General features: G+C 42.0%; 1 long non-coding RNA gene across 1 annotated transcript in view; it reads left to right on the forward strand.

The window, feature by feature from the left end:
• LOC146496999 (uncharacterized) overlaps positions 1-14073 on the forward strand; it is a 434085-nt gene that overhangs the window by 318018 nt on the left and 101994 nt on the right. The window lies entirely within an intron of this gene.

Consider the following 14073-nt stretch of genomic DNA (forward strand, 5'->3'; position numbering starts at 1 on the left):
TTATTTTTTTTAAAAAGTTTTGTTTTCAAAATTGGAGTTAAAGTTATTTTTACATGAACAAGATTTTTTTTTTTTAAATTTTCATTGTAAGTGGGCTAAAGCAGTTAATTAAAAGTCATCTAACGCTGTAATTATTTGATTATTTTAATAAACATGTAACTTGGATGGATTTGATGCTGGCGTGACCACAGTGCACACGTCTGCTGTTGCTCACAGTGGTCCAAGTGTCCGCTCAGGGAGTTTGTGCGTTCGCTCAGACACATGAAAAATTTGAGGGAACATTGTTCGTATCGTAACCGGGCTGTGTTCGAGTGCATTGCCAGAGAAATGGTTGAATGAGGGCACACGGCCTCACAGCCAAGTTTAAAGAAGCTGAAGATGTAAACAAACAAAACGGACGTGGTCGAGTCACCTGCCCGTTTTATGAGCTTGACCGCATTTTGGGCTCTGTAGCCGCCATTTTTACTTGCGTAAACAGAGCGCGTTGTGTGTGACGTCTTCTTTTGCGCATGCAGGCTGCTGTGAACCGTTCACACTACAGCGCGTTTGCTGTCACATTTTATTTGTAGTGTGAACAACCAGACAATCGGATTTGATCAAAAACTCAGAATTAAGCATTACGACCTGCAGTGTGAACGTAGCCTTAGACCAGGGGTGGGCAACTCCAGGCCCCGAGGGCCGGTGTCCCTGCAGGTTTTAGATGTGTCCTTGAACCATCACAGCTGATCTAAATGGCTAAATTAGTTCCTCAACATGTCTTGAAGTTCTCCAGAGGCCTGCTAATGAACTAATCATGTGATTCAGGTGTGTAGACCCAGGGTGAGATCTAAAACCTGCAGGACACCGGCCCTCGAGGCCTGGAGTTCTTCGCCCCTGCTCTAAAGCATCCCCTGTAAGGTGTGAGGACCTCAATTTATAAAATAATCACTCTGTTGTCTTATTACAATAAGACCTGAAGCCAGCAACAGAGACACAAACTAATCAGGAAAGTATTTTAAGTAAACGGTGGATTTATTTTCTCATTGATTTCTCTGCAGTGAAACGTTTCCTTTTCCAATCAGAGGAACATCAGGATGGAAGGACAGCTCAATGCGTGGAGCACTGAGGTGTGCTATTACTGAGCCCCACGTGTTTCTGGTCCTCAGTAACACTGGCTGAACGCAGTGCAAAGATGATTGTTATGTTTGTTACATGCAGCTAAGTTTTATCCATCCAATTCATGATCTCAGGGGTGCTGAGCCGATCTCAGGTGTCACGGGGCAAGAGACCGGACACACCCTCGACAGGCTGCCAGTCTGTCACAGGGCTAACTCATAAAGACACACATTCACACTCATACCTATAGACAACTCAAACCACCAGCTAGCCAAACCCCACGCATGCCTTTGGATTGTGGGAGGAAGCTGGAATGAATCCGCACAGAGAAAAGGCTCCAGGCTGGATTCAAACCCGGGACCTTTTCACTGTGAGGTGACCCTGCTAACCACGGTAGCCAGGTAGCTACTCCCCCAGGTTTTTACTCACATTTATAAAACAAACACAAGTCTGTGTGATTTTTATTTTCCCTCGCTTCTTTGTTTCTGCAGAAGTTTCCAATGGTACATGTTTGTGATCGCTTCCACACACTAATTTGCTTTTACCACATGTGTGTGCTTTGGCCCGGCTTTATCAGCACCACGAAGGTAACGTGGCACAATACAATAGTGTGGATTGAGAACTGTGTCTGTTTAAGAGTCTTTTATACCTCCAATGCTTCTTTGCTTTGAAGTGATTTTTGTTTTTATCATTTTTAACCACTAGGGGCCAGGAAGAGACCAAAAACAGATCTTCTAGGACCCACCAAGACAGAGATTTAAGTGTCATGTTGGCAGCTCAAAAATAATGTGGTTAGAAGTGCAAGCTTAAAATCTTAAAGCTTTTATCTTTTCAATAAATGAAGCCCTGCACTCATCAGTCTGCAACCTCCAGTAAAATTGGTAAATTTAATCTCTGCTAAGACGTTTGCACAACCAACTGGCAGCAGCATCACGACTGAAAGGTGATGATAGCAGCTGAAGCCATGCAGCTTAATTTGGTGTAATATTCACCCACAAACTGCTTCAGGAAACGCGACAGCACGGAAACTAATAAACTGTTTGAATGATCTCAGATGTTAAAAAATCGTTGCATCATGAAATCTCCTGTCCCACTCTTTCTGCCACAAAGGAGTGTTGACACAGAGACATCGCCGACGAATGGATTGGTAAATCAAACGGGAACGACTCGGAGCATCTGGTCACCGCGACGGTGACGAACACGAGTGCGGCGAGTTCAGGACAAATTGATTGTTTCTCTCATTTCCCTCCCCCGTATGGATTTTCTGTTTGACATGAAGGAGGAGGAGGAGGGAACGAGGGGAGAAGCAGAGATGTGGAGAATGGAGTTGCTATGGTGACAGGGGCACAGTGAAGTGTGTGTGTGTGTGTGTGTGTGTGTGTACACAAGTTTGTTGCAAAAGCTGGATGTCAAGCTAAATGGGGGTGTCAAACATGTGGTTCAGGGACTAGAAGCAGCTCTTCAAAGGGTCCAGTTTGGCCCACTTGATGCTCAATGAGGTGATGTTATCCGGTCGTTAAGTGATGACGTGACGAATCCTACTTCCAGGCCTAAAGTAGTCTGCGTTTAATATGGCTTTTGTGTTGTTAACATGTTTAATGTTTTGTATTTTCTTCTATTTAATCTCAAAAAGCTCCTAAAACAGTCAGTGATCACCGTTGACCTCCCTCGGCTTTTATTACCGCTAATCATTTATTTAAGCTCAGTTTTTAAAACCTTAGGATGTAACTACAGCCCAGCCCATGCAGCAGTATATGAATGACTAACCTCGTATTGTGGATGGATTATCTCAGTTGTTCTCCTGGCTGAAGTTTGGTCCTTTTACAGCATCCTGCCATGCGATTACATTTGTTCCTGACCACCGAGAACACTCACGTTAACTTTTATCGAGTGGAAAAAAAAGTTAGCTTGTTTATATTATGCTAACATAGCTGTGTCGCTAGCGGTCACGTAGCACATCATTATATACCAGCTAGCCAAACTTCAGTAACCCTACAAACGTCACTGCTGTTTAGTTTTCTGTCTTCATTTATGTTGGAAGTGATAACAGAGCTGTACGTTTGAATTTGTTTCCAAAACCCCGCAGTCAGGACATGCTATATTGTATTTAGCTAGCGAGCTAACTTCCTGCTAACTTCTAACTCTGTTAAATGTCATAAATTCTGTTTTTATGGATGTTAAACTCAATTGTTACACCTGGTAGAGCAGAACACTGATCATTTTATTAAAGATGAAAGACTTTAGAGTTTTTCAACTCTCAGTAATGCCATAGTGATCGTTTGATATATGGACCTGCAGCAGAGTTTAGGCCCAGACACGAATAGTGACGTCAGGCTTAACAACTGGATTAATCTCTCATATTTTTAGTGCTGTGCAAAGGTATCATAGTGTATTAACACTGGCATTAAAATGTCTTTACAATCCACTTAAGTCACTTAAATTGTAATAATTTAAAATGCGAATTATTTTTTAGGCCTTGGGATTAGAGAGGTCTTTGACTGGAAGTTGTGGTTTCTTGTGCACAGTTCTGACACCCAGTCTGACGCCACGGTTCCCAATCAGAAAAATGTGGTGTGTCCACTCTGGAATAATGAGCTGCTGCCTCAAGTATCCCGGATTCTCTTCAGGAGTGAAAGAGGGAAGGAGCGAGTGGGAGATGGACTTCCAGATGGATTGGTGCTGCTTCTGCAGAGATGCAGATGCTGTCCCGTTCTGTCATGATGAAAAGAAACTGAGTGTGAAAGCAAACCTGTTGATTTTCAGGTCTGTTTATATTCCCTCCTTCACCTGTGGTCAACAGCTCTGGCCAAAAGAACGAGACTGCAGATACAAGCAGCAGAAATGTTTCCTCTAAAGGTCGTCTGGGCTCAGCGTTACAGAGGAATGAGGAGCGCTGCCATCTGAGCTGTTATTCCTCCATATCAAAGGAAGCTAGTTGAGGTTTTTCGGGCATCTTACTAGGATCCTCCCTGGATGCCTCTTAGTTGATGTTATTGTATCCGATCTTTAACCATATTGGAGTGTGTGCATGATTACTGCTGTTGTAGCTGTGTTTATATGTCTGCTTCCTAAATTCCCCTGACAAATTCCTCAAGCAAAAGGTGGGTACTCACTTTTTATATCAATATTGTATGAATATAATATTGAATCCTTATAATTATTGAATAAATCTCAAATTGCACAATGACCAGTTTCTCTCTGAGGCTATCCCTGATTACTTCATGAACCAATGTATGGCACAAATTAATGATTAATCAGTGTTTATATTAAAAAGTGAAGTGGTGAGAGCAGATCAACAGCTTCCAGCAGGTCTGCTGTCATGAACTGGATTTACATATTTTCAGAACACCTCAACATTCAATTACAAATTGGTTGTTACTGATTTAGCATCAGGTTGTTTCCAATTTGAGCCTCAGTGAAGCAGCTGATCTAATCATAACCGTTATTTTGCCTAAAATATACCAGTAAGCGCGCAGGCGGACAGGCGGTGTGTCCCTGCCTGCTGTTGGGAGTTGTTATTGTTTCTGAATATTAAAAATAAGAAACACTTGAGGAAAATTTGATTGCCTAAGGCAGGAGTTTGATGTTCCAGACTACATCAAAAAGCAGATTTTTTTTCATCAAAAGAAACTCCAAGGAAAATAAAAGTCAGAGTTATGACAGTAAATTAATTAGCTTAGAAGCGTTCATTTGAATGCAAACAGTTTGATAACAGAGCTTTCTTTAGTTTTGTTGTTCTGCACCAGTAACACCAGCACTGAACATTATTTGCATTTGTTTTTAAAAAGAGCATTGTGGAAACTTTTTTTCTTGGTCCAAAAAAATCTATTACAAGGTTTCCAGGAGCAAACTGCATCAATACAGTGGCTAATAGATGGATAACGCATTTCATTATCCAGGCGGCTTTAGCTTCAGGGGGTCAGAGGTCAAAACAAGAGCGGACCTCCTTTCGAGTTTTAGCCTGTTTTCAGCTCTCAGAGGTCTCGACCAAACACAACCACCATGGTGCTAAAATTGACGTTCCTGTTGGCTTTAGTCGATACTGACTGGTTAAAATTCCAGCTGAGACTTTATGAACAAACTGTTCCAGAAGAAAAACACTCCAGCTTGGCTTCACGGGGTACACGAGGTGTTTAACCCTTTAAGACCTACCATAGAACCAAGTCCGCCAGAGCTTATATTATATTTTTACATGCTGTGGAGCCATTTTTGGGAGCATTTCAAGTTACTATACATCAATACAACCATTACAGCCTAAATTTTAATAATATGTCTGCATTAAGTGCATAGTAATTACATAAAGTGCAAAAAAGTGCAATAAACTACAAAAAAATTGAAAATCGTTTTTGTTTTTTTAACATATATTTCTAGTTAGAGAAATTTAAGAGGCTTATCTCTCAAAACTGTAAATACAAAAAAGTTGCACAAAATAGTTTCCCACCACAGGAAATTTATTTTGTGTTTTCATAGTTTTATTTTTGAAATACACCAATTTTTATACACTGCAGGAAAAAAGAAAATAAATATTATAATGCAAATTTGCAAAAAAAGCAGCATATGCATCAAAATAAACTATTTCCAGCAGTGCAATATGAGTCCTAAGCATCCCAGAAACGACACAGAAAGTCATAAAGTCAAACATAACTTTTAAAAACACCAGTATAGGCTCATGAGGCCCTGATGGTAAAAAAACTACACTTCCGCGAAAATGACGTCACTTCCGGTTTCGGGCAGGTAATGGCAGACACGCGAAAGTTCGCGCTGATGGACGTAGGAAGTCTTATGAACAGCTGATCGGATCGGCAAAGTGTGTTTCTGGAATATTATGTTTTAGTTGCTGCAAGTGCTTTTTATGCAGTTTTTGCAAAGCTATATGTGGAAGGAAACTGTGACCTAGGACAAGCTGATGGCATAAGATGTAAGTACAACTCCTCCGGTTTCATATGCAAAAAAAATTATTGCGCTAGCTCACGTGGTTGCAGAGCTACCGGGATTTAAAAATAGTTACGCAAACAGAGCTCTGACCGGTTTTAAAGGGTTTAAGAGCACACAACATGAGTAACCCATAATCAGGACTGCACTGACGGTCTGTTATTAATTTTTTTAAATCTTTTTTTAAAATCTTTTATGAATTGGAGATGGACTCCAACCCAGGTCCCTGCAGTAGCCTTGGTGTAGAGGTTACCTGCACAACTACAGGTGAGCTCTTGTGGTCCCCCAAAGTATTGTTTTAATGGAAAGATGGGAGAGCAGCGGAAAAAGTAACAATTATTTTTTACTTTTCTCTCCAAAAACAGATCTCAAAGAGTCAATGTTGTTCATCAGATGAACATAATTGTTGAATAAATGATGATGTTGGTCGTTGTCTTCAAAATTTCTGGGCAGGTAACCGAAATCTAACAGCGTCCTGGGTCAGAAAGCTACACACAGCTCTACACGCCCATTGCACATACACTTAATAACAACATTGATAATGTACTCTCTCTCATATCACATCACTGTACATGCATTTAACAACAAAATAACGTACTTCAATAATATGCTTCATAACCGTTTTAGACTGGATGGAGCTACACCACCTTTAACTTTAATCCTTAACCACAGAGCGCAAAAAATGTGAATGAAGCTTCCGGGTCATCGAGCTAATTGTCGCGGGTCTGCAGCTGCATTTATTTGAGCGTCTGCGTTTGGGTCTTCTTGAGGCAGGAATTAGGTCGAAAGAACTCAGAGGTATACTAACCTGAAACCTAAACTGGGGAAAAACTAATCAAAGATCTAAATACAAGGACCGTGGGAAAACCTACAAACCATGAACACGGAGAGACGAGCAGACGAGCTGACGATGAACAAAGGAAGACGGAGACTTAAATACACAGAAGAGTTACGAGGGAAGTGGAAACACACGGGGAACACAGCTGATACAACTGAACGAGGTAAAACTAAACACACTGAACATGGACCACGATACTATCAAAATAAAACAGGAGCCACTGAGACGAAGACTAACACATGAGCTTGACAAGTCAGACAAGAGAGGGAGCGGGGGAACACGAGAGAGCACACATGAAAGCATAACACAACAACGACGCGACACAGAAGACACAATAGACTCGGGCAGAAAACTGGCAGCTGGGAGTAATATTAACTTACATGAAAACCAACGACTAAACTAAATTGCTTTACAAAGAAATCAGAAAAACATTGCAAACTCAAAATGAATGACCCAGAACCATGACACTGACACAGTGCTTTAAACCGGCAATTTCTCTGAAAGCCACCAGATGGCAGTAGCTGTTAGCTTTCTGTCTTGGCCTCTGTAAACACTTTGCCTTTTCTTATTTTTAAAGTCATACTATATTTCTAAGTAAAGGGCTTTCTGTGGTATGTAGCTAGTCACTGGCTAATTACTTGTCAGTCACGTAATCGAGATGGTGACAGTGAAAACAATGTCACCAAGAAGTGATGTCACAGTAGTTATGTCAATCTTTCATCTTTCTTTAACAAAAAACAAATGGATTAGTTATTAAATAAATAAATAAATAAATAAATAAGGAGGAAATTAACTATAAACTTTTTTATGTGAGCGTGTTTATTTCTTCTGCAAAGTTAGACGCTTCTCTATAGGGACTCGTTTTTGGAGTGAGCCTCAAGTGGGCATTAGAGGAACTGCAGTTCTTCACACTTCCACACTGGCTGCTTTATTTTCCTCCCTGAGGGTTGCTGTTTGGCCTAAACTGGCTACCGTACAATGTCCCTGTCCAAACCTGTTTTTCTTTGGTCATCAGGAATGTGAGTGAAAATGTTTAATTTTCTCAATTTTGCTCCCTGAACGAGCTGCTGCGGTTGTCATGGGCATGGCCTAAAATACTGTTTTACTAGCGTGTACACACACACACACACATACACACACACACACACACTCTGCCTGTGGCATCGCAGCTGAGCTCACATTATTACCTCAGAGCCCGTTGTCCACACCAAATGAAGCAGCCAAGTTGAAACAGTCCTGAGACGAGCATTTATTCACAGTTAATAAAACTCTCCTTTCAGCCCACATGAACCCAAGCACGCTCCATCCTTTCTGTTAAACCAGGACAGAAATAAAGACCCCTGCGAACGCACATGCGTTAATGCAGAAATGGTTTAGATCAGCTCAGCTTTTCTGCATCAGATGGTCCCCGTGATTTAAGAAAAAAAGTCAAACTAGCTGAGTATAAATCAGACGTCACTTACACTATGGCAACTGCCGCCAGCGATGCTCCTCAGCTGACCACAAGGAGCCGTCTGCCATCTGGCCAGCAGGCGAGGGAGAGGAGCGAGCACACACAGGCTGACACACACACATGTGGCATGTGTAAAAGCATGTTGGTGTGGACTCAAACAATGACACACAACACAGATGTACAACGTGCGGATTAAAGAGCACAGAAACCGAGAACGACACACGACTAGCGTACAAAGCTAATATTCAAAAACACCGCAGTAGGATGAAAAATGTTTTTAGCTTTGATGTTTTTGTGTTTATGACAAACAGCGCCCTCTCTGTTCGTACCCCGCAGCACATCATCACCAGTGTTGGGAAGGTTACTTTTAAAATGTATTCCATTACAGATTACAGAATACATGCCCCAAAATGTATTCTGTAACGTATTCTGTTACGTTACTCAATGAGAGTAACGTATTCTGAATACTTTGGATTACTTAATATATTATCATGCTGTTTACAACTACATGAATGTACTATTGCTGTGATTTATTACTGTTACTGAAGGTCCGCGGCTCCGAACCGTAGTAAAGGGACCTCTGGCTAATACGGTGGGTTCTGTGTCGGCTCGTAGCTGAAAACTAGCTTTACTTTGTTGTCTGGGTCAACTTTGCTAGCAGAGACAGAGAGAGGCGTTGAAAGGCTGCTCCAACAGAACTTATTGTTTCAGAGGAAAACACGAACACGGTGTACAGTCGAGTCTTAATAGCTTACTTACAGCTGGGCTCGTCAGGCTCTCTTCTTGGCTGCAGTGGTTATTATTATATTTACATGCTTCCAGCTCCCGTTTTTGCTCGATGACAGCTCGTACTTTTCCTTTTTCTCCCTCCCTCGCTCACAGACACATAACATGTATGGCAGTCCATTCTCCCTGCAGCACGGACTACACTGCCCATGATGCTACATTCTTTAGAGCTATGCCTGTAGCATTCTGCCTGTTAGCTTAGCACGACAACAACAACAGGCGCTCTCTCACCCAGGAAACACGCAGAGAGAGAGCGTCATCCTGTAACCATGGCAACCGTAACGCTGCCACCTGGAACAACAGAACGTAGCTGTCAAACAAAACCCAAACAGTCCTGACCCGCCACAATATGAAACAGGGAAGTACCGCCGTGTAATCCATTTATTTCAACAAAGTAACTGTATTCTAAATACCACCTTTTTAAACGGTAACTGTAACGGAATACAGTTACTCATATTTTGTATTTTAAATACGTAACGGCGGTACATGTATTCCGTTACTCCCCAACACTGCCAGCAGACTCGGCTAATGCAACAACCTTTTTAGTGGGTTCTCCGGATTTACTGTGGGTTTAATCTTAATATGCTTTGTTAATCATAACCACGCCTTAAGATCACATCTCTACCACATTTCTATTAAGCATCTTTTTTTTTTTACCTCCTTAATTTGAATCACTCCATCACTCAATCAGTCCATCAAAAAATGTACACCAGTACATGCATGTTAGTTAGCACAGATTACAGTTTTTGAGACGTGCTAACCACCCTTGCTAGCATGAGCTGATAAGACCAGCTCTAAAATTAGCAACATGGTCAAAAACGCTAATGCCGAGGCTTCGAATGGATTCTTCAGAAAGCAGTGACGTTATGGCAGTAACATCCATCTTTTATATACAGTTTTTTCTTCTTGCTCGCTGAGTGTCTGTCTGCTCTGGCTTTGCATCATTCCCCGTCTTACAGGATTTAACTGCCCGTTGTACAGAGTCTTTCATCAGTTGTTTGCATAGTCTATCTTTCACCTTTCATGTCTTTACCTCCTTTGTTTCTGCTGCATGCTTTCGCCTTTGCTCAAAATGTTGGTATGCTTAATCGTTGTTTTTAAAGGTTATTTTAACATCTGGCCAGCGGACAGCGGTGGGAAAAATTTGGCTAACACCGGCACATTTGCAGCGATGATGATGATTAATGTGTATTGCACCTGAGGGATACAGCAATTTGTGACCTTTTTAGGTAAAGTAATATACATATACATGTACAACTTCATGTATGATAAACATCCTGCAAAGGTAAAACAGAATCAGACATTTCATCACAACATCAAATCAAATTTATGTCCAGAGAGCGGGGCTGTCAGTTTATTCACGCTGGGTATCCTTTTGGATTGCTCGCCATCCCCTCCGTGTGTGTGTACATGGTGGTGGTAATGGTTGCTGACCAAACACACACACACACACGTCCCTACACTTCCCCCCCGGAGACCGAGCGCCCTACATTCAACCATCAAACCCACTGTTACATAAAGCCACTACTGCCACACAAGCCAGCTTGCTGCCTGTTGCTAGGCAACAAGCCCCCGAGCCCCATCATCGAGTCTCGCTGGGCCACGGCTGTACCTGGAAGTGCTCAAATGGGTCAGTGAGGACAAAAGAAAAGAGACAAACTAGAAAAACAAGGGGAAACAACCCCCCCCCCCCCCATGAAACATGTCTGTGGGATTGTGCAGATCTGCGCTCAGCATAATGTGCATAATGAGGTTTGTGAGTCTGGGAGGACGGAGTGAGGGAAAAGGAGGGAGGAAGATGATCTGTGGAGTTTCTGTCAGACTTTTTTCCTGCAGAATGAGACAGCAGCTGTCTGAATCTGCAGACTTACAGCACGATCGCTTCAAAACCTTCCAGAGGTTTTCGTTTGTGCGGGGATTTGGTAGCTGTGGAGGTAAATGCACTCATTCATGTTTCTATAAATACAAATGAGTAACAGACTGATAGAATACTAAGTTAGGTGCTATGCCACATGGCAAGCTATACAGTTATTTGCACAGAAGACGTCTGTGTTGGCAAAACTGTCAGAGCAGCAACTGCAACATTTTTAGTCTTTAACAAAACAGAAGCAGATACAGAAACTTGAGCTCTTTGCTATCTCGAGTCTTTTCCAGATGTCACCATTCTCACTGTGAATGCCTTTTTCATTATCAAGCTGTCCACAGTGCAGATGTCGTTTCATTAAGCATCAGATTCACATCTTGCTGATAAAATGACAAATCCAGTATTTTTTTCCTGAACATGATGAATGTTGGGGTTTGCAGACTGGGGTCATCCAGAGTTCACATCAATATGCAGTATAGCTGACAAAGTCAGTAATTCTCTGTATAGGAGGCGGCAACTGCAAATCCTGCATTAAATCCTGTAAAGGATCAAGACGGCAAATGTAGCAGTATAGCAGCGGCTCTGAGGCAAATGTTCACACACCATAAAAGTGCCTCTTGTGGATTGTGGGTTTTTAAGGTCATGCTACTACTGGTTTTAATATTGAATGTTTTAAATTATGTAGCTGGAGTCAGATGTTGAATCTTCAGAAGCTGGAAAACCAGTGAGGGTGGAGATGCCCAGATGAGGGGAAAGGTTTTTGGAAGCTTTCTTGTTTCTGGTTGTCCCATTGGTCGATTGCTGCAGAACTCAGAGGTGTGAAGATCAGAGATGGGCAGTAACGCGTTACTGTAATCCGATTACTTTTTTCAAGTAACGAGTAAAGTAAGGGATTACTATTGCAAAAACGGTAATTAGATTACCGTTACTTTCCCGTAGGAACTGTAGGTTCCCGTAGGTTACTGCGTTACTAAAACGTGATTTTTTGCGAGAATGTCTCATGACAGTGACGTAAGCGAGTGCGACGTTCGTGACAACAGCTGTGTGCAGATCAACAATGGATCATATATCGAGTGCAGAGAGAGTATGAGCGTGCAGCGTTTAACACTAGGTTTACTAACCTGCGCAAATTTGCGTAACTTCCCTAAACCCAACACCCCTAGAATTACTGGCTTTTTTATTTTCTGGTGCAAGTCCCGAGGTGTTAATCACCCCTGCTGAGATTTTCACAGGTCGTCAGCTTGTTTCTCCTCCAGCTTTTGTTGTGCAAACCACCCATTATCCTTGAGGCCTGGCACATTTGCATTTGCTCACTCCAAGTCAGGCCAAACCTCTGTGTTACAACTTTCAGAAATGCCTGCCGTATCTATACAAAATATCCCACACATTGACTGACCTGCAAATATAAAAGACACACATTCACACCTCTCTGCTATATTACATATGATATTTATATAAACCCATTTAGAGTGAGGTTCATGTAAATTTACCATTCTCTATTTGTTTATCTTCTGACAACGTAAGATTACAAGTGTGCTCTAAAGCTTCCTTTGCCTGTTAGACCTGGGAATGCTGCAGACCATCAGAGAGTGCACAGTACATCAAGCCCGCAGAACAGAGCCGGACTGGAATTTGTCAGTTCATAAACTGATGGCATTCATTTCAATCCTGTTTGTAAGAGCAATCATGTGTCCTGTTGGTGCCATTGTGGATTGCTGGTCAGAAGGATTTCTGGTGTCAGTAATCAAAGAGACAATGCCCCGAGATAGATTCATTTCAATTATGCACCTTCGATTTGATGACAAGGACACGCGGGCAGAACGGGTGAAAACAGACAAATTTGCGGCGATCTCCGACATCTGGACACGCTTCAACAAGAACTGTGCTAAGAGTTTCACTCCAGGAGAACACATGACCATAGATGAACAGCTGTTCCCTACCAAGGTTTGTTGTCCATTCACACAGTATATTGCAACCAAGCCAGACAAATTTGGGATCAAGTTCTGGATGGCCACGGATTTGGACACCAAATATGTCTGCAGTGCATCTCCTTACTTGGGAAAGGACCCCAGTCGTCAGAAGGGAGAGAGGCTGGCAGAGAACGTGGTCATGAAACTGATGGAGCCGTTTTTGGATGATGGGAGAAATGTCACAACGGACAATTTCTTTACTTTTGGCCTGCCTTGGATCTGAGTAAACAAATGCCAATGTTGCACACAAACACACACACACACACACACACACACACACACACACCAAATCTGCATTTATTTGTCCCACAAGTGGAAAATCTGCATTGTCATTGCAAAAAAGTGGACAGTGCAAGACAAAAGCAGCTAAATAAAAACTGTACAAAGAGCACGGTATAGAAAGTGCACTATACAAACAATCTGGAAACATAAATATGGACACGTGTATTCAAAAATATTGGTGTGTGTACACACATACATCTATATCTATATATATATACAAACACACACACACACACACACACATATATATATATAGATATAGATTTGTGTGTGTGTATAACTAGACTTTATGCATATTATGTAAGGTGTGGCTATATAAATATATGTACAACTCTGTGTATATGTGTTTATGGGCAGGCATGCAATGTAGTGACAAGGATTGACAAGAACTACCATGGTGTATTGTACGCTGCAGGTAAGGAAGGAAAGTAGCCTTGCAGGGAAGGAAAGACCTGAATCTCTCATGGTTGGGGGTTGGGGGAGGGTGTCTTTGCACAACAAAAGCAGGAGAACAATGGAGCTGAAGACCTGTGAAAATCTCAGCGGGGTGCCAAGAGGTGTTAGGGTCGGGGGGAATTTACGCAAATCTGCGCAGGCTAGTAAATCTAGTAGTAGGGACTTGCACCAGGGAAAAAAGGCTCAGTAATTCTAGTGTTAAAGCGTGGAAGTACTGACCTTACTTTGAGTTTGATTCCATAAAAAGTGACAAAAACATTAGTGTCCGTTGTGCGTGGGAAGAAAACTTATTTTTACAGCGAAAAAACCCCTAAACTTCCAAACAAGCACCGAGTAGCTACGACGTAATGGGAAACTCACAGAGAAACTCGTGGATTCTTCCACTGACCGCTGCACA

This window comes from Neolamprologus multifasciatus, chromosome 18 (genome assembly GCF_963576455.1).
Source record: "Neolamprologus multifasciatus chromosome 18, fNeoMul1.2, whole genome shotgun sequence".
NCBI lineage: Eukaryota > Metazoa > Chordata > Actinopteri > Cichliformes > Cichlidae > Neolamprologus > Neolamprologus multifasciatus.